Source organism: Zeugodacus cucurbitae, chromosome 2 (genome assembly GCF_028554725.1).
Source record: "Zeugodacus cucurbitae isolate PBARC_wt_2022May chromosome 2, idZeuCucr1.2, whole genome shotgun sequence".
Taxonomy (NCBI): Eukaryota; Metazoa; Arthropoda; class Insecta; order Diptera; family Tephritidae; genus Zeugodacus; species Zeugodacus cucurbitae.
This window is the reverse complement of record NC_071667.1, coordinates 9,350,057-9,377,398: the sequence shown is the minus strand read 5'-3', so window position 1 is coordinate 9,377,398 and position 27,342 is coordinate 9,350,057. Positions and strand designations below refer to the sequence as shown.

The window sequence follows — 27,342 nt, the reverse complement described above, 5'->3', positions numbered from 1 at the left end:
GCCTAACCAACCAAAACTCATTAAGAATTAGTGCACACTTTCAGGATCATTAGGCGAGTTCTGGCATGTGAGACTCATTAACTCGAAAACTAATGCTGAGTAATTAATCAAAACAAGTGTTGGAGAAGTTGTAAAAGAACAGAGCACAGGCGAACGCATTTATAGAAAATATGTTGAGAGATAAATAGATAGAGTTAAATGCCAGAAAACGATGTGAGTGTGATCAAATGATAGACTAGAAGGACTAGAAGCCATAGATATTAACATATGTGAATTTTTTTTTGTATAGAAAATGTCTTGAATTTCGGTAAAATATCTCAATATTTTGCATACAAATTTGATGATTTGACAAAGAGACGTATTCAATTCAAAACTAAGAAATTTACAAAATTTGAAATGAAATGAAATTTGGCAACATCGCCTAATAGCCGCTGGTTATTAGGGTTGCAAAGCGTTAGGCGTCAACTGGTTGGCAAAGTATTGGACTAGATGATTTTGAAATTCCTATATTATGGAAAATGCCATCACTGATGTACATACATACATACATATTAGAATATTCCTACCAACAACCAGCAGGGGGCTTTACTGGCTCTACAATCGCTAGAGCGTAACAAGTGCATAACGAAATATAACAACAGCAACACACATCAATTTGAGTTTGAAGAGCAACAATATTTTAGTTTGCTAGATGAGAGCGATCGCTACATTACCCACCGATTTTCCAACGCTACAACACAACTGCAATGTGGTGATCGCAAGCTTTGCAGGCAATAGCTGTGATTCCTACGGACAGCAGTAAAGCAATAAGGGTGCGCTGAGGTGGAGGATACGAAGGAGGCGCGCAACGTGCCAGGCAATTTAGTATACAGACACGCAAGCACATTCATTTTTTTAAAGTATGTACATACATATGTATATACTATATACTATACGAATCTATGTAACTAGTAATGTGCTCGTACTGTGTGTGCATGCCATGACTGAAAGCGATCGCAGGAAGACTGGGGTGCCAAAAGGTAATCAACAAAGTGGGGCGCACAGCTAAGCAACGAGCGCTTTAAGCGTGTGAGTATGTAGATAAATACATATATACATATTTATATGTACAAGTATGTATGCAGTGAGGATCGCTCGTTCGCCGTGGCGGATGGGTGTGGTACGAATAAAGCGCATGGGCGAAGCGAGACTCAAATTTACTCATACAGTCTAGCAAATGTTTGGCAGAGTGAACGTTGAAAACAAGGTGAATTTGAGAGTGAGGAAAAAAGCAGTAGCGAATTCTGAGCAAAAATAAAAATTTAACGCACCCTTTTTTGTATGTAAAAAGGGATATACTTAAAGCTTCAAATTGCAATTGTCAGTTAGCAAGTGTAATAGTGTTTTGGAACTCAACTTGCCAAGTGTGAGCAATAACGTTGGGTAAGTTTGAGAATCAGGGTAGCAAGTGATCGCACAGGTGGCATCGGTGGGCAGGAATTACGAAGCGTTGCAGCGTCATGCAAACTGTATCTAAAATATGTCTATAATGGTGGTAAAATTTCACATAAAGACTACAATTTGACTGTACGTGTAAAACTCTGGCACAGCTTTCCCACGAACAGCTATCATAGTCAGCTTGGCAGGCGCTCTAAGTCAACTGGATTTTTCTACTTTTTACAACAAATAGTTCGCTTTATGCATATTTCTATAGGCTTATCGCACTCCCGAGCGCTGCGCATGTAATAGCCTTGCATATTTTGCTTCCAAACAATTTTGGCTTAGTTTTGGTCGCGGGCTCTCATTATTGTTTGTTTTTTATACTCTAGCAACAAAAGTTGCTAAGAGAGCATTATAGTTTTGTCCACATAACGGTTGTTAGTAAGTCCTAAAACTAAACGAGTTAGATATAGGGTTATATATACCAATGTGATCAGGGTGACGAGTAAAGTTCAAATCCGGATGTCTGTCTGTCCGTCCGTCCGTCTGTCCGTCCGTGCAAGCTGTAAATTGAGTAAAAATTGAGATATCTTAATGAAACTTGGAACACGTGTTCCTTGGCACCATAAGAAGGTTAAGTTCGAAGATGGGCGGAATCGGACCACTGCCACGCCCACAAAATGGCGATAACCAAAAACATATAAAGAGCTATAACTAAGCCATAAATAAAGTTATGAAAATAAAATTTGGAACATAGGATCACATTAGGGAGGGGCACATTTGAATGTAATTTTTTTGGAAAAGTGGGAGTGACCCCGCCCCCAAATAGGTTTTTTGTATATATCTTGCAAACCAATAAAGCTATATTAACCAAACTTTCTGCAGTTGTTTCTTTTAGCCGTTTCCTTATACAGTCCAAAAATGAAAGAAATCGGATAATAACCACGCCTACCTCCCATACAAAGGTTAGGTTGAAACTGACTAAAAGTGCGTTAACTCACTAACGAGAAACGTCAGAAACACCAAATTTTACATAAGAAATGGCAGCAAGAAGCTGCACTGAGATTTTTTTACAAAATGTAAAATGGGCGTGGCGTCGCTCACTTATGGGTCAAAAACCATATCTCAAGATCTACTCGACAGATTTTAATGAAATTCTGTATATAACATTTTCTTGACACCCTGATGACACGTGTGGAATATGGGCGAAATCGGTTCACAACTACGCCTACTTCCCATATAACTCAATTTTGAATCCTACCGATTCGTTCACTTTATAATGTATACATTAGGAACCCATAAAGATAGCGAAATAAAACTTTACACAAATACTGTATTTGAGCTGTGACATCACTTGTGGAAAAATTGTCAAAATTGAACCATGACTTTTCAAGGCCCCTGATATCAAACATGAAGAACTCAGTGCCTAAGGGTAATTTTTCACCGAAAATGTAGGTAAATCTCTAAATAAATTGCGAGAGTATAAAATGTTCGGTTGCACCCGAACTTAGTCTTTCCTTTTTTTTTTTTTTTATATGTTTTGACAAATTTCCAGCTTGTAACGTCACATATTTTCGTCATTAGTCTTTTTCTACTAAATGCCTGTGCACTTTTTGGCATGCAAATCTGCGTACACTTTGGAATGTCAAGAAGTATCGTATGCGAACGGGCCAACAATATAAGGTTAGGTTGAATAATATACACTTCTGAACGAATGTGGTCGCACTTTGGCTCTCTTGCTGAAGTCGATGGTGAATATATAAATTAAAGAAAGTATATTTAGTATGATGTTCAAAATTATCGTCTCTCTTGATATATCTCTTGAGATATATATGTATATATAAAGTAAATCTCTCCTTAAATTGTCTAGAGGGCATTCCTCGTTCTCCACGCTCTTGAACAATTCAAACTATTGCATATCTTCGTTTGATATGCTTTAGACGGCATAGCTGCCAGATTTCAATTTGTAGATCATACTCTAGTGCACTGAACGACCTAAACTTTTATAGGTTAGGTTCAATAATAATTATGTTTTCTATAGCACTTACTGCTACTACACCTACTTTCATTAGGTTTGAATTTAAGATAGAGCTTATAAAAAAATTAATTAGGGGCTTTTGAAATAGTTGAAACATTATGTCACGGCCTATATTCATATACGAAAATTTGTATTTATTTTCTTTAAAAATTGGTAGACCAATTTGGAAAACCCATGTTACTTTATCAGTTTCGTTCGAAATCGTCTCTTTTTCGCGGTATATATAAGGGGTTTGCCCCTGGTAGCTTAAGCTTTTAAAGAGTAATATGCGGATAAAATTTTTCAGTGGTCTGCAAGATAGAATTTTCAACACTAAAATAGTATTATAGTGAAACTCCAGCGTCCGATTATGAATTTAACACCATCAAAACATCAGCCAAGGCGAAACTCTTCTAGTAGTCTCCAATATGACGACTGCTTCTAGCCTTCACAAGGCAAAGTTGTTGCTCACTGCGGTTGTGTAACCTTTTGCGTAGGAGATTTTCAATCAAGACGCTTCCAAGTTGTGTTAGCTGATCTGTCAGTTTGGCGGCAGCGTAGCCTTCGTTTGTGCCGTTGAGCTGCTGTTGCTCTGGCAGTGGCTGCTATTGAAGTTGGCGTTGTTGTGTTTTCATTTTGTATTTTTTATCTTATTTCAAATGCGCCTTATAGCTACATTGATGTTGTTGTAAATTATTTTTATGATTTCTTTTATTTTTTGTTGTTGTAATGTTGCGTGGGATTCTAATGCCAAAGTGTGGCACAAGCTTCAGGCGAGCTGAAACAACTTGTGGCTCCTTACCCACAAAGGCACAAACTTGATTGCTATTTACTTCTCATGTAGCTTTAAGTTTACATACAATTTGTAGACATGTATCTATGTAGTATGTATGCATATATGTATTACATGGATTTGTTGTCGTAGATTTGTATTTTTAACCATGTTGCGTTACTTTGTCGTATTGACTTTGGTATTGAAAAACAGGTTTTCACTTGGCATGCTAAAAAGTAAAAACGAAAAATCTCACACACAAACTATTAGCTTGAAAATTTGTATATATATGTATGTGTGTATGCATGGACAGCTCCTGTTAGGTGTTTTTATTACGAAATTTGTGTAACTAGGGTACTAGTATGCATAGGCATAGCTTTGGTGGCACATACAGATGAATACATATACATACATTTGTGTGCGAGTTTTATGAGGCGTTGTGCTTAAATGAGACTTTTTTACATAACCTTACATACATTCACATAAATACTAATACGTATGTATATACCTATCTTTAATCTAATATGACATATGAAAATATTGTACAAGTTTCGTCATTGACAACTCACATATAATAATGTGATTTTTTAGATGTGTCCTCAAAGCCTTTCAACTGCTATTGAATTTTGTATTTTTTTGTGTGCGTAATATTTTATGGCAGTTGTGGTTTCCGTTGAACTGTGTTAAGCTTAGATAGATTTCATGATTATACACGAGGGAAATTTTTTACTTAAGGGTTCAAAAGTTGATTTAACCATGCTTGTAGTATCCAGTTTTAGATCTAGACTTATATAGAATAATAAACAAGAACACACAATTTGACCTATAAATGGTATGATAATATCAAGGTTCATTGAAATCGATCGAGTAGTTCCTGAGATATGGTTTTTGACCCAAAAGTGGGAGTTCCTTTATGTCATTTCTGCTGTATAATCTAGTGTTTCTGACATTTTTCGTTTATATATCATAGGTAGTTTTGGTGATATATTGAAAACTAATTAGGAGTGGGGCCACGCCCTCTTTTCGAAAAATATTTTATCAAAATATGCCCCTTTCAATTATGATCCTCTGTACCAAATATCATTTTCATAGCTTAATTTGTGCCAAGTTTCTTTGTGTCGAATTTATAAAATTCAATTTTAATTAATATAGGATTATATGTATATGAAACTTGATATTATTTATTTTGTTCGAGAAATTCGGGTAACAAAGTTTAAGCAAGGAATATATAAATAAAAAAATTCGAACGAGCTATCTTGTTGTCGAAATTGACTGTACTTAAGAATAACTGACTAATGAAGCTGTCTTCGTACGGTGAGTGAGTTTTGCACGGTATAATAAAAAATTCCAAAAAATAAACTTGAAAATCATATTACATAGAGCATTAGCAATAGTTAAATGGGATACCGAGTACTCAACCGTACGTTCAGCCACCGAGCGGACATTGTCTTAATTTTCCAAACCACCGCTAATCACGGAACAGCGGAAGTGCACATTTTACAGCTAGGCCAACTCCCATTAACACAGTTCGCGAAAATTGAATATTAGCATCACAGCATGGCATGACAGACAGCCTTTCATTCATACAGCTTTGTTTGGTGGAATATTTTGTTTTTGTCAACAGTCCGTCCGTCCGTCCATTCATGGAAGTTAGGTCGCTTCTCACTGGTTCATTGACTAAGTTTTTGTAAAATATTGTCATGCCACTTGCCACAAGTGAATAGCAGCAGCCAAGTTAACGGTTGCTGGCGATGAGGTAGGGGAAGGGCGCAGTTGACTGTAACTAAAATGCATAAATATTATTTCTCATTCCTGTTTCGATGCAGCAGGCTGAGCGCAAATTCACAGTTATGCTTAATGGCTTAGATATATGTATGTATGTATGTATGTATACGGGTATGCTTGAAGACTGCTGTATGACTACGTAGTTTGTGCGATCGCCCCATGACTGGGCCCTTCAAGCCTTAGCCAGCTATAGTCAGATTTAGACACGGAAACTTAAAAAAAAGAAAAGAAATAAAATAGAAAATGCAGTTGTTTAGGCTTTGAAAAAAAAACTTGAGATGTGCTCCTAACTGCAAGACTGAGAGCCAATAGGTGCTGATATGTATGTAAGTATGTGTGTATAGGAATATATTTATTTGAATAAAGCACTTTTTTATTACTTATACACAATCTTCTTATGCATTTCTTTGCCACATTGTATATTGTACATATGTATTAAGAAATACCGTTAGCTTACTAAGGTCCCGTCATAAATATTAACTAATGAATGGAATGGAAAGCTCGATCTATGAAGAAAAAGAAAAGAAGCAAAAGAAAAACACAAAATGCATTTAAGGGCTACCAAGCGAAGACGCCTTAAAGGCGTAACACAATGAGAATAAAGTATTAGGTGAGAGGGTGAAGGAGGATGTAAGGTGTATTTACACATACAGATATGTTTTAGTAATCAATATGTATGTATGTCTGTGTTGAAAGCAGCTCATATACGTGCATACATATTTACAAGTGTTATGCATAGGGAAAGCATGCAAGTGAAACCAATGGGAAAACCAACCACATTGGCCATGTAATATGTGAAAACCGTAGGTATTAGTTATGGTTAAGGCATCATCACTTCATGCAACACTCAATGGTTGGCATGAGAAGAAGAAAAAAGCTAAAAAATTATTTATTGAAAGCAAAAAGTCAGCTCTAATTAGAAAATCCGTGGAAAACGTGAGGTGATAGAGAGCCTTGGTCTAGCCAAGCATTATGTTCTTCGCATTCGTTGTTCGTTCGGCGGTTATTTAAAACCATTTTTCAATATTTTGTATCTAAGCGTTAACATCGAGATGCATGTTCCAATAGGTGACGAAGCTCGACCAAATCTATTGCATAGTAGTAGTATGTCTCTCAGAGATCACATTCCTAACAACTAACAACATTTAAGGTGATTACTATATAACAATACTCGTATAATATTAGCTTACAAAGAAAGGAAGAAAAGCCTGAAACTAGTTTGTCTATATATATAATATGTATCTAATAGCTTTTCATACAAAGTTATATTTCAACATTTTATTCATGAGTTTCATTATAAGTTGGTTTGTACATATACATATTTGTACATTAAGATATATTGCGCGTGCGCACATCGCTTTCCTGGCTGACATCCAAGGCCGACCGGTGAGTTATTCATAGAAAACCTTTCATATTTTATAGGGTGCAATGCTGGCTATTTGCTTTCGGAAGAGTAAATATTCAGGCTTGTGTATCGTTAATAAATATTTTCTCATACGACTATACGTTTTTCTCTCCAGTTTAAAACTCATTTGAGTTAGAGCGTCTAGAAGAAAAAAGCTTTATATATATATAAATATAGGTTGGAGATCAGACACTGATTATATTTTTACCAAAATATTATCAAATCCTAAAGTAAAAGAAACAAAGGCTATTAGTTCATGTTTGGAGAACATCGACAGTGTTTTGTCTTTGAGCTTTACCTCACTTAAGTAAATAAAAGCTTAATCTTAGAGTGGTCTTGGTATTTTTGCGTTTTGTTGGGTTTAGTCAATAATAATAGAAATAGAGATTATGACAGTTCTGTTCCGTTACCTTTGGAGTGTTTGAACGGAAAATACGTTTGTTCTAGAATTTATAAACGAAGGAAGAGGTACAAATGTACAATTACTATAAGACGTATAAGACGATTTGTGAAACATTCTTGCATCTCTCATTCAAGAGTTTGATAACAAAAAGGGATTCATTTGAGGTTTTCAGCAACTTTCTTTATAACTAATGCATTGAAGATTGAAAGTATGTAAGTTAATATACATACATATATCATGCACGCTTGTTTGACTTAAAAAAAAAAAACTTATAAATTTCCTCAATTGATATGATTAAACCACATAGAATCGTTATTTTATTATATTGAAGATAACATTAGAGGAACTGTGGTAGTTTTCAACGCAGAAGAAGCATCGCGCAGACCGTAAAATAATTCCTTAGAGCCATAAAACTTTCCCAACTAAGCAATTAAATTAAAAGTAAGCATTTATAATTGGAATAAGCTCGCTGGTGGTGATAGTAGTGGTGGTGGCCGAATTAAATTGACTTTCGTAATGCTGCGTGCTTACAAAACTCCCTGCAAAGACATTAATGGAATTGTAGAATAGTGGAGGGAAAACGAGAAAATGAAGCAACACAAATTATAAGTGAATCCAAAAACAAAAAAATTTAAAGGAAGAATGAGAGTTACGAATCGAGTTACAAACGGTAACACACACACACACACACCAATGTTGCGTAAAAGCAACAAGTTGAAAAGAATAAGCAGCGAGGCAACGGCAAAGAGGCAGCTATAAGAATAACAATAAGCGAACGGACGACAAGCACAGACAGAAAACCAAATATGATAAAATAAAAACAAAAAATGAAGAAAACATAAAAAGACATTGTAGTTGTGTTGACCTAAATTCTGTGCAACGGCAAACGCAACAACAGCAATAACAGATATCCAAGCAATCAAATAATGGCCCTCCACACTACCCCTTCCAGCACTGGCCGCCCCACCCAACCAATCAACCCATCGTCAAACAGGCCGTGCAGTGAGTCCAAACTGGCGAGCGTTGGAGCTGGCGAACCGGCGCATGGCGTCGCATAACAATTTCGGGTTCTGTTGCACGTGCACACACGCACACGCGCACACAAATGCGCTTCTACATGTTTGTAGTTGGTTGGTACATCAAGCCAAGTGCATGCCTTTGCCTGCAACGGTTTTATCGCTACTGCCTTTGACGTCGCTGCCCACCTGCTACCCACCTTCCTCGGCGCCGCTAGAGGCCATGGAGTGCAGCAACATAACGCAACGCAAGTAAAACCATAGATTTTATGTGTTTTACACAGCGAGCACAAATCTACTCCAACACACTCACTACACTACACATGTAGATATGTCTACATGTAACTAGGGTTAGATTTATGTACGTGTGTGCTGCGTAACTCTAATGTGTCTTGCAACGCTGCACGGAGCTTTTGAGGTCTTCTTCCACTGTGACCATGTTGGCGGATGCGAAGCGTTTCGAAACAGTCGTGGTAGGAGGCGAAAACGATCGCAATGAGTTAAAAACAACCGGCAACCGCCAACCAGCTGTTGTTGCGGTCTCATGAAATTGTGTAACTATAAAATTTCCATTTTACGACGCATTTTTTGTGTGTTCGACAATTGCCTGTGGAACTGTATTGCAATGAAGTCGAATGGGATTTTCCTTGATACTGCTAATAGCCAAATCGTGGAACGACAATAGTTAAAGTGGTTGTAATAAATAATGGGAGTTCCGAATACAAATGAGTATTGAAAGATTTTCGATGTTGTACTTACTTAAATCACTGGCCATTAAAAAAATGAATTCATATCAATAAAAGTGATGGAAAATGTTTTCCAAAACTAACGGTAAATAAACGGCTTCAGCAGAACATGTCAAAGCTCAACTGTATATACCATACGGTTGAGCTTCCCTAACTCGAACCACCATAATCCATAAAAAAACTTCGAGTTAGAGAAGGAGGTTCGAGTTACGGCCTGAAGTAGACCTGTGAAGAAGAATTCTTTTTATCTCTTCTCTGGTTTTTGTCATCTATATATTTTATTGTTGAAAAGGTTTTGAGAATCCTCTATATATTCCACTAAATTTTGTATCTTATAACTTTTCAACTTAAACTTTTTTCAAAGGTTATCTTTTATATTCCAAAAAATTGATCGAAATTGTATAGAAATTAAAATTTCACAATGTTGTCAAGGTGGAGTACTGGCTTTGCCAACATTTTAGTCCTATTGTTGTCCTAAGGATTGTATTATACTTTTCTGAATACTGAAGATAATGTTTCGATATACTCTGTCATTCTATAGCGTTATGGGATTCAAATGGATTTATTTAAGCATTGTAACTTCAGCAGGACTCCCCGTTGACTTATTGTCTGTTCTAGGCAAAATCATTAAATAATATTAGGTCTACAACTTTGCTTCCGCCGTTTTTTTGTAAATTTAAGTTTTTTTTGTATAAAAACGGTTACAAATGTCGATGAGCCTCAGCCGCACTTTTCTTGGAATTAAAAATGAAAAGCAAAATTTCCCGCAAATGTCGAGAATTCGGCTCTAAAAGTGACATTTTCAGTTGAGAATAAGTTTGGAATGCAAATAGATCTCTACAAAAATTTTGTTGGGTTAATGTTGACACAAATGTCCAAGATCGATATAAAACGATTTAACGATGCTACCTGACGCCTCGCACAACCAAATTGCTACTAATCCATGCAGAAATATTTAATAAACACGTGTAAACTTAAGGATCACTTGTACAAAGGGCACTTCACAAACAAAGTCAAGTAGCTTAAGTCATGAATGCAGTAAGAGGACGGCTAAAGTTTGAATTAAAATTGAATTACACTTCTTAACATGTTTGAGAAGTTATTGTCTCTTAAGCACATTGTTTTTGCAAAATCATTTCAAATGCTGTAGTTTTTGCTACTTATGTAGGTGTTATTGACATCCTACACGAAAAAGGCATTTATCCTTCAAATTTTGAAAAATAAGAGTTATAATACACAGATACTACATATACATATACATATAAATAAAGACATATACATATGTACGTAGGTTTTTCGTCAAAAATCACTAAATTTGGTTAGTAAACAACAAAATTGAGTGACCTTGTTGGTGAGTCAGAGAGTCAGTGAGTGCCGGTTATTGTTGTTGTTATTATTATTGCTATCATTTTTAACCATTCTCTCACACACTGCGCAGTTATTCTGCAAATGAGCATAAAAACAACACACGAAATTATTACAAAGCAAAATCAAAATAAACGCTTACATTTGAAAACAACAGCAACTTAAACAGTAACTAATGGCGAGCGCTAAATTTGGCAGAATGCTCGCAAATCTTGTTTACATTTGTGATAAGCTACAATATATTTGGTTGTTTTGTTTCGGCTTAAAGGTACGCCAACTACGTTTGCTACTCAGTGTCTCTGAACTGTAAACAAAATCATTTAAAAATACTATGAATAAATTTTTTTTCTTCTATAGAGTAAAAACACAAAAAGGAAATGAGTTTAGCCTAGTGATACCAACATAAATATATACTCATACATGTTATATATATTTTTTATTAGGCATATGGGAGTAAGTCAAATACATTGCAGAAAAAGTTGAATTATTGTCACAAGTATGGTTAACCCAGTAATAATTTATGGTCTGTGTTAGCGACGAATGAAATGAGTGTAGCTTTTCTGAGCTAATGTTAACCCACAAATTGAAGAGTCAACGAGGAAAACCGAAAGATGGTCAAAAGTAGTAGCTAGCGACGGCCAATATTTTGAATAACATTTTTGTATACTTTTTATTTTTATACAAAAAAAGCCTTAAATTTACAAAAAACGGCGGAAGCAAACTTGTAGACCTAATACTTATAAGATCGCGTGGTGAGTAGAAAAGATATCATCATTCCAGATATTGATTAAACTCTATTTCATTAATATAATACATATACAAGTTTGTAGTCTAAACGTTCTTCCGTCTCCCTATCATAGAATAGGACCTTTTACTAATAGGGAACTTCGTCGATAGAGAACTTTACTTTTCAATACCCTACTCAGTCCAAAATAGCATCTACCTGTTGGCTAGAATAATTCTGATCCGAACTCTACAGGTCCATCATCATTCCCGTCCTACTGTATGGTACGGAAGGCGTGGACGATGTCAACATCCAATGAGACGGCACTAGAAGTTTTCGAGATAAAGGTTTTGAGGAAGACTTACGGTCCCTTAAACATTGGCAACAGCGAGTACCGCAGAGGATGGAATGATGAGCTGTATAAGTTATTCGACGACATAGATATATGTAGCTCTGCGAATAAAAAGACAGTGGCTCAGTCATGTTGTTAGAACGGACGAAAGTGCTCCAACTCTGAAAGTAGTTGATGTAGTACCCTTTAGTGGAAGCCGAGGAAGACCTCCACTCCGTTGGAAGGACCAGGTGGAGAAGGACCTGGCTTCGCTTGGTATTACCAATTGGCACCAAACTGCCAAGAGAAGAAATGAATGGCGCACTGTTGTGGACTCGGCTATAACCGCGTAGGCGGTGTCTACGCCAGTCAAGAAGAAAAATAGAGAACTATAAAACTAATCTATAAAATCGTTGATCACAACGATTTCTTTTCATCCGAAGGGAAAATGAAACTACGATATTTTCCCCAATAACATAATAAGAATATGAATTCAGCCAAAATTATTTCATGGACTAGATATTTTTCATAGCGTCCAATTCCTTGAGAAACTTTTAACTGAAAGATACTTCTGAAAATTTTTTGTACCCACTAAATCACTACTTTAATACTTTAGTTTGTTTCGAAGAGCTTTACTTTTTTGTAAAATTCATTTATTAGAATAACTAATAGCTAAGATATCCGGTACGAATAAAATATTACATCTCCACAATAATAAAATTTCTCACAGTGTTGTATTTTTTATTAACAACAACAATATTGTCTAGCAACAAAGTTTTGCTATTGGGCGTCTTTTAGTCGATTCGTGCGACTCAGCGTGCGAGTGAGTGAGTGTACAAATACATACATACATATGGACTACACCTCAACTTACATGTATGTATGTATGTATATAGGTGAGACTCGCTCAAGGTCATCACGCTTGCAAAATGCAACATAAGACAATTATACAAAAAATAACCAACAAACAACAGTAATTACAATAACAACAATAGAAAAGCACTTCAACGTACAAATAAAAGCAACAAAAAGCGCCGGAGTTTTGCAGCAACCAGCTTCCAGCGCGTTAGCATTGTGGCAATGTGGCCTCGTACGGGCCAAAAGATTGAAGATTTGCAGCTGATGTGAACTGAATTGAATGAAAACACGCAAAGAGCTATTGTGCAAGACAATACGTACATATGTACGTAAGTAATCAAAGCTAAGCAACTGAAGGAAAATCACTTTTATTTGGTAGGATAAGTGCGATAGAGAAAAAGAGAATGCCTTATAGATATAATAGCACAAGTGGGTGCAGAACAAAAGCGAACTAGTATAGACAACGGGAGATGAGTGTCACCGAAATGTTAAATGCTTCGCGATTTTGCGATTTTCTCAGATAATTCTAGTAAAGTCAACGTAAAAATAAATTGTTTATAGCGTAGACAGGTTGCGGCATTTTGCGGATAAAACCGCTCTGGAAAATATTCACACACTTCAAAACAATAAAGCGGCTATTGTGTGACTTTAGCAGCAACAAAGTAATAACAATAATAATAATAACGTGCAGATAACGACAACTTAACCAATAACCAGTAAAGCTTAGAAGAGAAAAAAATTATAGCAAAATAATTGATAAATAGGAATGTTGACGCACCTGGGTAACTGGCTTAAATCATTCTAAAGTAACTTAGACTTCACTCAGGACAAAGAAAAAATTAAAATTTATACAGACACACATGAAACAAGTAAGGAAAGGCTAAGTTCGGGTGCAACCGAACATTTTATACTCTCGCAATTTATTGAAGAAATTTTATTAAGATAACGCACAAATTTACCCATAAATTCGGCATAAAGTTTAATAGAATAACGAAAATCGTCCTATATATTGTATGAGGGCTGAGGAAATTTCTGAACCGATTTCATTCATTTTCACCAGCAAGATACACTATATCAAAGACTATACACTCACTTAATTTCGCTAAGATATCTCACATATTAATCAATACTTATGTATATACAGATTAAAGCCCACCGTATTTTTGAAAAACCTATAATTAGGTATATGGGAGCTAGGAGATGTTATTATCCGATTTTAATAATTTTTGGAACCGAGAAACACTATTAGAATAAACAATTTCCTCTGAATTACATTAAATTATCAGAGAGATTTATCCATATTTTCGGTTAAAATATACCCTTAGGCGCGGAGTTCAACATGTTCGATAACAGGGGCCTTGAAAAGTTTTAGTCCGTTTTCGAAAAATTTTTCTCAAGTGAAGCCAGAGATGATATGTACTATTTGTGTAAATTTTTTTCCGCTATCTTCATTGGTTCCTTATGTATACATTATAAAGTGAAGGAATCAGATGGAATTCAAAATTGAGTTATATGGGAAGTTGTCGTGGTTATGAATCGATTTCATCCATTTTTCACATGTGTCATCAGGGTGTCAAGAAAGTACTATATACCGAATTTCATTGAAATCGGCCGAGTAGTTCCTGAGATAAGATTTTTGACCCATAAGTGGGAGATGTCACGCCCATTTTTCATTTTGTAAAAAAATCTGAGTGCAGCTCTCTTCTGCTGTTTCTTCTGTAGAATTAAGTGTTTCTGACGTTTCTCGTTAGTGAGTTAACCCACTTTTAGTCATTTTCAACCTAACCTTTGTATGGGAGGTGGGCGTGGTTATTATCCGATTTCTTTCATTTTTGGACTGTATAAGGAAATGGCTGAAAAAAATGACTGCAGAAAGTTTGGTTTATATAGATTTATAGGTTTGCGAGTTATATACAAAAAAACCTATTTGAGGGCGGGGTCACGCCCACTTTTCCAAAAAAATTACATCCAAATATGCCCCTCCCTAATACGATCCTATGTTCCAAATTTTATTTTCATAAGTTTATTTATGGCTTAGTTATGACACTTTATAAGTTTTTGGTTTTCGCCATTTTGTGGGCGTGGCAATGGTCCGATTTTGCCCATTTTCGAAAGCAACCTCCTCAGGGTGCCAAGGAATACGTGTTCCAAGTTTCGTTAAGATATCTCAAGTTTTACTCAAGTTATCCTTTGCACGGCCAGCGGACGGACGGACGGACAGACAGGCATTCGGATTTTGACTCGTCTCGTCGCCCTGATCATTTTGATATATATAACCCTATATCTAACTCGTTTAGTTTTATGACTTACAAACAACCGTTAGGTGAACAAAACTATAATACTCTCTTAGCAACTTTTGTTGTGAGAGTATAAAAATTTATCATTTTTATCGTTCAGGGTTTTCGCATATTATAAAGAGGTTTCATCTGACTTTTCGATCATTAGGTCTATGGAAACTATCCGCATATATGAGAAACCGTAAATATGCATTAAACGGCTGAAAAACTAATTTAAATAGTAATTCTCTAGCCAAGATATATAACATCTGTATCTATTTGAAGTCTTCGCAAGATTCTAACTATCTAAGATCTTGAATATTAAAAATAAACCGCTTCAGTACCACATCCGTGTATTTAATTACATGTTTGCTTTGGTCGTTGTTGGTAGAGATGATGGTCATCATAACTTCTTTCCATGCCATTCCCTATCAAACTGCCAACTATATTATGAACTCAGAAATACCGTGTATTTCCACAACCCCCGCAATCAGTGCTACCTTGAATTATTTACTTGTCTATTGATTTTATAGTGGAAATATGTTCATACATAAATTTTAATTCATTTCCATTCATGCCAACACAGCCATCTTGACATTTTACGACAGCATTGCATTCGTGCTCTTTCATTTGGTGTCATTCAGCCAACCGCAAGATTCAGTGAGACATCTGCCTCCGATCGTGAGCTCCTATTGAGATGGCAAATACCAATCCAACTACACCGGAGAGTACTGTAAGTATATGAATCCATCTCTCGGGCTCTTGCCTCTTATATATCGACATTTCAACCATAGCTTTCAACTTTCAATTGTTGCATTTGATTCATTAATGATTTTGCCTTCGTCGCACTTCGTAATTATGCATGCGTCGCCTACATACTTATGTATCTACAAATATTAACTTATTCTTGCCATTGAGTGCCTAATCTTTGTTAATGTAGATTTTTATATGATAATAAATAATACTGTTGATAAATAGTCATTTCTTGGTGCAAAAAATTAAAATTACTTACGCAAGTTATATGGCCTTAAGAATGTTTTCCGAAGTTATTTTAGATCAAGCTTGATTTTGACAAAATAACAGTTCACACATACATAGCTAAATTTCTGTAAGTTCCTTTCTTTTGATTCAATGGTTACGTATCTTAGGACGAAGGTGGCCTTTATCTTCGAAATATAAGTTAACTATTCCGAGATTAGAATTTTCAGCGTATTTTTGTTGAACATTGACTTTTTTGCCGTTACATTGCCGTTTTTTACGAAAAATTTTATTACGTATTTTTAATATAGCAGTTCCCTCGCGAAAATTTAGTTATTATAGGACATGTTTTTTTTTGTGTATTTTTCTCAAAGTACGAATTTGACGCTAAAAAAGCTTGGAGCTCTTTTTATGAAAGGGTGATCTACTGTTCAGAACAAAACTTTCTTGCGGAGATGAAAATGTGGAAACAGCGAACTTCACGCAAGCATTTTCGGAATGCTCTTGAAGCTTTAGAAGCAAACGTCTTTTGGGAATGTTTTCAATATTTTACGCATATTGGCATTATTGCCTGTTTCAATAGCATCACCGGAAAGAAGTTTTTCAAGTTTAAAGAGAATTAAAACCTATTTACGAAATACGACAGGTCAAGATAGGCTTAATGGTCTAGCATCAATGAATATTCATAGGGATATTGATCTGTCAGTTGCTGAAATACTAGAAGAATTCTTTCAAAAACCAAGGAAAATATAATTTGGAATGTGAGATCCCGTGTAATGCTCAATTAATCACTGAGTAAGTATGTAAGTATTTTTAATTACAGTATCTATATACATATAATACTTGCTTTGCATCTACTCTTCAACTTTATTGTCGGTTGCTTAGCAGCGGCAAAGATCAAGCAGTTGAAAGCGTGGACCAGAGAGTTACATACATTTGCTCTTTCGACGATCCTCTTGCGCTGAAGAGACATTTTTACAACCAATCAACAACAAATATTTGAGCTTTGAACATATACATTGTGCTTGTAGATAGCAGATAAGCGACTTTGAATTGTGATCGCCAACAGATACAAATTGGATACATGGCTATCACCTACGCGTTCGGACTAGGTTTTATAAACGACATACTTAGTACATACATATTTTAGACCCACACATTTTAATATACCCTGCAGGGAAATCAACTCCATATGATGAACCATTTTTAATACAATAGGTGTGTTCGATTCACAACTTTTTGTAATCCTGCCTTGAACATCATTTGATTACCGACAACGTTACCTTTCATGTAATATTGAGAAACTCGGAATCTTTCTAGTGCTCAGTAAATATGTATTTCGAAGTTGAAAATTGAAGTAAACATTTATAGAGATTATCTATATATGTATAGGAACTTTGAATTTATAAATCAACAGTTATTGATTCAAGATGAGTTTTAAACCATTTTTTTTCATCTATACTTCTAGCGCCGTCTTCTTTAATGGGAATTTTATGCAGTGATATATAACTGCCTTCTGTTTTTCCATTCACCCTCCATTGCCCTGCCTAAGCAATTGCTAGCGATTGTGTCACTTTTAAGGTTAATGTGAATTTAATTCAATTACGATTTTCAGGTCAAATAAGGTGCCGCTTTCGCTTTCCATATGGCGTCACTTAGGAGCGCGAGCAATAAATGAAACTATCAATGCATTCGCAGATCACAAGCGGTTAAAGGGGTCAGTTGTGAATGTTGCGAGTATTAGAGTTCATATATCTTATATATATATACATTTATACATACATCTATGCGGTATTAAATGTATAATTGTAAGTGTATACATAGGAGTTTAATCACTTGTGATCACTGAAATGAATTGTAAAAAATATACATTAATTGTGTGGGCATGTGGAAAACCTTCATTGACAATTAATAAAATAGATTTAGAAACTGTTGAATGCAATTTTTATCCACCAACCGGTGAACTATAAATTGAAGTTCATATCATCATAAGCTAAAATGTCACAAGTAACACTCGAAGTAACTTATTGATATATAATATCAACCGATTTTTCACAAAAAGAAAAACGGGATCTATCGCCTCATTAACGCCTTAATTTGTCACACTCTAAGTATTTATTGTTCTTTTAGCGATCATGTAGGGGTATGGTACTGACTTTCCGTCATATTTTTTAGCAGGAATTAAGCTCAGAATATAAAAAATCAACTTAAGGTAAAACCAATGGTAAATTAACTCAGCATTTCATATCTAATTTTGTTGCGATTGACAATCTCTGCTTTTCCGGGAATCGTTATTTCATAAATACTCGCCTAGCATTACAATCACACTGAGATGTTGTTGTTCGATCTTCTGTATACTTCAAGATTAGTTGTTAAAATATATGTATGTAATATGACTTGTTAAGTGTAGCTAGTTTCCAACTCATTTATAAAATCCCCACAGTTGAATAGTATATGCATTAAAATGTGTGGTATATGAATGAGCCAAACTTCACAAATTGCAATTGACTTATGTATCTCACAATTATTATTTTTATACTCTCGCAATATGTTGCACAGAGTATCATAGTTTTGTTCACATAACGGTTGTTTGTGTCACCAAGAAATAAAAGAGTTAGATATGGGGTTATATATATATAAATGATCAGGATGACGAGTGGATTTGAAATCCGGATGTCTGTCCGTCCGTCTGTCCGTGCAAGCGATAACTTGAGTAAAAATTAAGATATCTTAATGAAACTTAAAACACATATTCGTTGGCACTCTGAGGAGGTTGCTTTCGAAAATGGGCAAAATCGGTCCACTGCCATAAATAAAGTTATTAAAATAAAATTTGGAACACAGGGAGGAGCACATTTGGATGTAATTTTTTTGAAGAAGTGGGCGTAGCCCCGCCCCCAAAAAGGTTTTTTGTATTTATCTCGCAAATCAATAAAGCTATATAAACCAAACTTCTGCAGTCGTTTCTTTTAGTCACTTCTTAATGCAGTCCAAAAATGAAAGAAATCGGATAATAACCACGCCCACCTCCCATACAAAGGTTAGGTTGATTACTAAAAGTGGGTTAACTCGCTAAGGAAAAACGTCAGAAACACTTACAAAATGGAAAATGGGCGTGGCGTCGCCCACTTATGGGTCAAAAACCATATCTCAGGAACTACAAGACCGATTTCAATGAAACTTGGTTTGTAATAGTTTCCTTACATCCCAATGATATGTTGTGAAAATAGGTCAAATCGCTTCACAATCACGCCTACTTCCTATATACCAGAACTTTGAAGACTATCTGAATCGTTTACATTACAAAATATAAAGTAAGCGTTAGTGAAGATATCGGTGTGGAACTTTGCACAAATACTACGTTTATATTGTGTCAGCCCCATTATAAAAATCGCCAAAATCGGACCATACGTTTTCAAGGCCCCATATATCGAACACGAGGACCTCGGTGCTTCCAACCTAATATTATGGTTTCCAACTTTCAATGGATTTTATACAATATATATGACGAATATGTGGCTCAAATTGTGTATTATATAATATAAATAAATTTAAATAAATTGCGAGAGTATAAAATGTTCGGTTACACCCGAACTTAGTCCTTTCTTACTTGTTAATAAATCTGTTCTTTCTTGTAGTTCTTATTTCTCAATAATTATTTGTGCAAATAATCATATTTATAAAAGTATGTATGTATATATGTATCTACATCATTATTATGACGTCATATGCCGGCAGACAAACCAAAAATAAATTGGAAAGTTTATAAATAATCCATAACAATCAGTAGCGTTTATTTTTAGATTCTCTCTAAGCAAGTACATATCTACATAAGTCTGCATGTAAATACATTATTTTAGCCATTGTTGTCTGCTGTGTTGTTGCTGTTAGTTGCAACTATTTATATATACTTCTAGTATAGGTGTGTTGTTGGCTGCTCATTTTACTTTTTTTCTACACGATCACTATACACGCTCTTGCGCTCACTTTCTCAGTCACCGACGCGATCAAATATATATTTATACGCTTATACACTTCTACCTATGTATATAGTATGTATGTATGTGTCTTTGTATGAAAATGAATTTTGCTTACCATGGCTTTGACACACATTTGTTGTTGGTTTGCACGTTCACTTGAACTGTTTAATTTGCCTTTAGTTCATTCGCTTTAGTTGTGCTCTTTATTTACTATACATATTAGTTTAAAACCCAGGCGGGAAAAAATTTTGCAAATTACAGCAAAAGAAAGTATTTTTCAAATAATTTTGGCGAATGCTGGCAAATTGTCCATAGTTCATTATCAGTTCTGGCAACGAACTGTCATGCGGACGAATGGGTTCTCGTATGTGTTGTTCTTGGTATTTTCACCCAAAACAATATATAAAATTTACCGCATAAAATACCGTTTAACGAACATAACGGTTTAACATTTCCTACTGGGAAGTTATCATTTAATTTTATTTTTGGTGTGCTTTATCGTATGTTAATTAATCGATTATTTTTAGACGCTCGCTCTCTTATGAATTTTTTTCTATTTTTATGGCAAATTTTATGAATGAAATTTTTTTTAAATCACATTCCAAGTATGTATATGACATCAAGATACATATGTACATGAATGTAAACGTATTTGTGCTAAAACTAATATGGCGAAGGCCTCAGCAAAAAAGGTCCATACTTCATACTAAAGACTATTTTACAAATCTCGGACAACTTCTGTTAAATAAGACAGGAGACCTTCTATTAAGTGAACATCAGCTATCTGTTTAACATGAAATTCACTCTGCGCAAAAATCTTGAAAAATACTTGAGATAAGTGGATCCCATCATTTATTTGCTGCAAGGTTTTAGACAGGAAGTCGAATCGTGGACGAATAGCGACGTAGCGAGGCTTGAAGTGTCTAGGATAGACATAGTGATGGATTTAAGGATCTTTGCGTATTGATAATGACTAACTGCCTTTCCTAAATAAAAGCGTCAGCGGCAAATGACTGTCAAAAAATGCTCATGCCCATACAATTTGTATGGCGCATACCGAAATAACGCGACGGCGACGCTGAGCGGTTGAAATTTTCTATTTTGACAGAGCGTTCCGAAGTTAGTAAAGTTGGCTGCGAAAAGCGAAATTTCTCTGTTCAATAAAATTTCAGAACAACAATTCAAGTAAACATTTTGATATTTGACGTAAAGTTCCCGCTTTTATTTAGGGATGGCGCATCGACGTTAACGCTGAGCTGTAAAAAACTTTCCGCTAACGCTTTTATTTAGCGAAAGCAGTTAAATGAAGCAATGGACTGCACTAATCTAATAAAGGTATATTTTACAATATCATAATTTTATAATAGCAATGTAAGTCATCTGTATACTCGAATATCTAAATAAATGCAAATGTGGTTATTATCAACACCTAAAAATGCAAGCTGAAGATAATTATCAACAAGTAAGGAAGGGCTAAGTTCGGGTGTAACCGAACATTTTATACTCTCGCAATTTATTTATTTAACTTTATTTATATTATATAATACACAATTTGACCCACATATTCGTCATATATATTGTATAAAGTCCATTGAAAGTTGGAAACCCTAATATTAGGTTAGAAGCACCGAGGTCCTTGTGTTCGATATATGGGGCCTTAAAAACCTATGTTCCGATTTCGGCGATTTTTAGAACGGGGCTGCCACACTATTAACATAGAATTTGTGCAAAGTTCTGCATCGATATCTTCACTAGTACTTACTTTATATATTGTAAAGTAAACGATTCAGATTGTCTTCAAAGTTGTGGTATATAGGAAGTAGGCGTGGTAGTGAAGCGATTTGGACTATTTTCACAATATATCATTGGGATTTAAGGAAACTATTACAAGCCAAGTTTAATTGAAATCGGTCGGCGACGCCACGCCCATTTTCCATTTTGTAAAAAAAACCTGAGTGCAGCTTCCATCTGCCATTTCTTATGTGAAATTTGGTGTAACGGACGTTTTTCGTTTGTGAGTTAACCCACTTTTAGTAATTTTCAACCTAACCTTTGTATGGGAGGTGCGCGTGGTTATTACCCGATTTTATAAAACCCGAGTTTGGTTTTTATAGCTCTATTGGTTTCCGAGATATGTACAAAAAACCTATTTGGGGGCGGGGCCACGCCCACTTCCCCAAAAAAAATTACATCCAAATATGCCTCTTCATAGTGCGATCCTTCATCCCAAATTTTATTTCCATAGCTTTATTTATGGCTTAGTTATGGCACTTTATGTGTTTTCGGTTTTCGCAGTGGTCCGATTTTGCTGATTTTCGAACTTAACCTTCTTATGGTGCCGAGGAACACGTGTTCCAAGTTTCATTAAGATATCTCAATTTTTACTCAAGTTACAGCTTGCACGGTCGGACGGACAGACGGACGGACAGACAGACATCCGGATTTGAACTTTTCTCGTCACCCTGATCATTTTGATATATATAACCCTATATCTAACTCGTTTAGTTTATGTTACAAAACTATAATACTCTCGTAGCAACCGTTATGTGAACAAAACTATAATACTCTCGTAGCAACTTTGTTGCGAGAGTATAAAAAGAAATTTAATGCTCGCTAAAACAAAAATCAATGAAACGTTTATCGCAGAACTTCCTTTCAGACACATACATACATATATGTATGTATGTATGGAAATACCATATTTAGAGTATCTAATATGTGACCCTATTTTATGATTTGAGTGCATGGATAATTGCCGCACCGCAATCATCACAAACCGCAGGACGTCGCGGACGCAGCAGGAGCGGAGTTGATTACATACTCGTAAATGCGCTGCCAGCAACAATAACACATACATAAACATTTACAATCGAACAATAACGTAACGAAATCAGTTGAAGTGATAATATATTATTCCATTCTTATCAGCTAAAGGACGATAAAACTAATTTGCCTGTATGATTGAAAACGGTATTATTGTCAAATGTTATTAATACATACATATGTACATATGTGCATATGAGCATATGTGTAGATTCGTAGCTCCTTTATCACTATATTTGACTCTATTTTTAGGCGCTTTGATAAAGGAACGACACATTCTTCAATATACATATAGTAACTCAATTTACTTATACATGCAAAATATCGATCGTCATAACTAGTTAGGTTGGGTAATACAATTCTGTAGTAAAAAAAGAAAAAAATTGGTGCTAGCTCGATGTTTTTTGCTTTATTTTTTAACACAGAGGAGGCGGAGAACGAATTCTTACCCCACCACCACCATCAGGTACCACTTTACATTTAGAACAGGTGGAATTCGTATCCTGGTTAATTCATATTCTTACGATTCTAGATTCCGAAAGATTTTTCTTTTTCAGTAGAGAATAAGTAATAGATATAAAAGAGTAATTCTGTTCAGTTTCCCCATAAGCCAGCAGTTGTGTACTCTGGTAAGAGTTTATTCCAAGGCTAATGAGTTAGGTTTGTTCGAGCTATTTTTTACCAACATAAAGGCAAAGCGATTTATACGGACATAGACATCATAAAGTATTTTTCGCAATTCGAGAGTACCAATTTTTATTGGCTTTACTTCAGCGACTAGTTTTTAATTGAAATTCTATGGCATTGTAAATTTTTACTCATTACGTAGTTCTAAATGTCAGAAAATATAAAAAAAAATAGATCCAATTGGGATATTAGTTTTGGTTAAAAGTGAGGTCGTCCTAATAAGCTGATAAATATATATCTATAAACGCATTTGGGGAATCTTCTTCTTCTTCTTGAATGACGTAGACATCGCTTACGCGGTTATAGCCGAGTCCACAACAGCGCGCCACGCATCTCTCCTTTTGGCAGTTTGGCGCCAATTGGTAATACCAAGTGAAGACAGGTCCTTCTCCACCTGGTCCTTCCATCGGAGTGGAGGTCTCCCTCTTCCTCGGCTTCCACCAGCGGGTACTGCATCGAAAACTTTCAGAGCTGGGGCACTTTCGTCCATTCGAACAACATGACACAGCCAGCGTTGCTGCTGTCTCTTTATTCGCTGGACTACGTCTATGTCGTCGAACAACACATACAGCTCATCATTCCATCTTCTGCGGTATTCGCCGTTGCCAATGTTTAAGGGACCATAAATCTTCTGCAAAACCTTTCTCTCGAACACTTCTAGTGCCGTCTCATCGGATGTTGACATCGTTCACGCTTCTGCACCGTAAAGTAAGACGGGAATGATGAGAGACTTGTAAAGTTTGGTTTTTGTTCGTCGAGAGAGGACTTTACTTTTCAATTGCCTACTTAGTCCATAGTAGCACCTGTTGGCAAGAGTGATTCTGCGTTGGATTTCCAGGCTGACATTGTTATTGCTGTTAATGCTGGTTCCCAGGTATACTGGGAATCAACAGTGACGTGGGAGCTAAGACGCGAATGCGCTGATTGTTTGTTTGATGACATGAGATATTTCGTCTTGTCCTCGTTCACCCCCAGACCCATTCGCTTCGCTTCCTTATCCAGGCGGGAGAAAGCAGAACTAACGGCGCGGGTGTTGTTTCCAATGATAAACTCTCGTATGATCATAAATAAGATACATACATCGTTCAACTGACCGTAATCTCTAAAATCTTTAATATATCTTTTAAGCTCGGGAATTCAAGACCTCATACAACTGCATAGATCACCATTAAAAAACGACCAGTTATTTTAAAATCATTACATGCTATATTTTAAGATCATTATCCTTTAAGAGCTTAACAAGTTTTCGAAACTGTTCAAATTCAGATATAAATAGAATATATAAACCTAATTTTTTGTTTATCTATCCACGAAAATCCCCTCATGAATACATACTTGAACATATATCTATCTCATATAAACTCCTGTTCTAGATTTAGTGGATAATAGAGAATCACGTATTGTTATATGCTAGTCCATATGTAGCTAAATATATTAAGTATTGTGCCAATTTTGAAATTTGCAACTGTGGCGAAATTAACTTTAGCCATCTACATAAAGGGGGTTTCATTTAGAAAGGCTGTTAAAATGATACAGAGAAGAATGTTAAATAATTATTTGGTCTTCGATTCGCCACTTTTCTGCTAGCTGCGTTAAGCTCGGCTAACTTATCAAACAATTTACACAAACACAAAGTGTGGGTCAGTTGTCAATGTGAAATTTCAAGTAACTTGGATCCTCCATGTAGCTTGTTGTCTCGAATTTGAATACTTTTCACGTATGAGTGGACTCTGTATGGAAATTATCGGTGAGACCTATCAATCGTTTCATTATTGGTGTAATTTGTCATGTACTTCTAGCACATCAGTAGCGCATTTTAAGATAAATATGTTCCGAGTGTTGCGTTGGAAACAAAAGGTCTGTCAAGGTCTATAAACATTGGTTTGGACCAACTGAAAAACCCTGTAGTTTGTATGCTTGCAATTAAGTTCTTGAAAAACAAACAAATTTTGCACTTTTTTACCAGAAAGTTGTCCATGGAAATAGCCACGTAAAATATGTTAATCCGCTGATGGTAACCTGACTTCACTTCAAGTACATAAGTACCAGTTTACACACAAACATACATACAAACATGCTTGCTGGTTGAATATTTCAAAAGTTGAAAAGAAGAATCAGGTCAACGAGTGTGACATTTCTGGCGATTTTGCAACCAAACAACCACCGACGGAGCACAAAGAGGCCCTCACTTGTGACTTAAGTAATTTCTGCAAGATTTGATATTTACGAACATACATCCATACATATATTCATACGTGAGAATAATAGTATGCTTATACATATGTACATACATATTTAAATATTTATTATTTTTCTTTGAAGGTAAAAAGCTCACGCGTGCACTTCTTCAAGCACGTACCACATAATTTGTGTAGATGAAAAAAAAAGAGTTCAAGAAAAAACCGCTAAGAATGCTCATTGCTGACATTTCATGCCACATCGAGGTTAACTGATTTGGATTACGAAGTGTTATTGTAGTTTTTTCACTCATATGATTAATATAAAATTGCTGGAAATAAAGAATTCATTTGTAAAAAATGTAAAATAAATACTCCAATTCAAGGTTGTTTAGTTTTTACGGAGTTAACTGGCTTCAAAGAATTCTCTTTTTGGTGCTTCATTAGATCGCAGTTTGTGAAAATAAAACTCTTTAACAGTTCCGGATGGGATTTTGTGCAACCTTGTAACTCTGAACGAAATACATATATATTCAGCTGAGGGATATATGTATCTACTATACAGAAAAAGGGTGCCTTGGGAACAAAGTATACCTTGCATAGAAAGTAATCTGCTAAAGTTAAGAATTTGATCCACGTTTGCTATCTTGTTAGGTCATATGAAAGGACAAGATCTTTATTTCGCTCCTCAATGATGGTTTCTAATTCTAATTCACATGAAAAATAGCTTTTCGTGAAATAGTGTAGTCGATTTTGGTTTCCGAGGCAATAAGGAACAGCGTCAGCGCCCGCATTTAATTGGACCTTAAATTTACAAAAAGTTAACGCTTGTTGAGCATGATGACTCAATTTGATCCTGTGCTGAGTATTACACACACCTACGTCCTCTATACATGTTATATCCCTCTCGTCCTCTATTCGCATCAACATCTTATCAACGAAAATAGTCTCCAGTCTTCGGACACTTCAAATTTCTGTGTAAATATTTAAAAATTGTAAATTTCATGCAATCTTACAGTCAACAGCCATATCGGCTTTATTTATACGAGTGACCAAGTACTCGTACGAGGACTGAACAATAATTCCTTGGCAGGCACCACGCTGGCGAGTTCATTGATCGCAAGTAAGGGTCGTTGGAGGGCATTGGCGTTTATCAGTGGTTACAGGAAAATTTTCTTTGCGCATTCCCTACGAGTGGCGAGCAGCGCATAGCGAGGCAATAGCAAGTGGAACACGGCCAGTGGCAAGTGGCAAGTGTTGTGGCATGGCAATGCACTTGAAAATCTCAAATTCTCCTTTGACGAGTGCAGTGGCCGCAACAAGCATACATCCATATGTTCATGGAGCTATCCTACTGATACACACCAACACCACCTTATTGGCGCGGACATATGCAGACAAGTTGGAGCTTATCAGCTCAACACGAATTCCAGCAAGTGTGCAGGCCTCCAATGCACAGACATGGAACTACATACGAATGTATGTATATTTGTATTTGCTCTGGACTGCTTGTGTTTGTTTGTGCGTAAGTGCGTGAAAAAGTAAATGCGATAAAATAAAAATAGCCAGGAAAAGCGATT

The 27,342-nt window shown here is 35.7% G+C and overlaps 1 long non-coding RNA gene across 1 annotated transcript; it reads left to right on the top strand.

The window, feature by feature from the left end:
• The first annotated feature begins 727 nt into the window (after positions 1–727).
• On the top strand, positions 728–26,327 carry LOC114803711 (uncharacterized). Its single transcript, XR_008472831.1, has 3 exons — positions 728–1,019; positions 25,552–25,840; positions 25,908–26,327. It is a non-coding gene; the product is annotated as an uncharacterized LOC114803711 (long non-coding RNA).
• Positions 26,328–27,342: the final 1,015 nt, after the last annotated feature.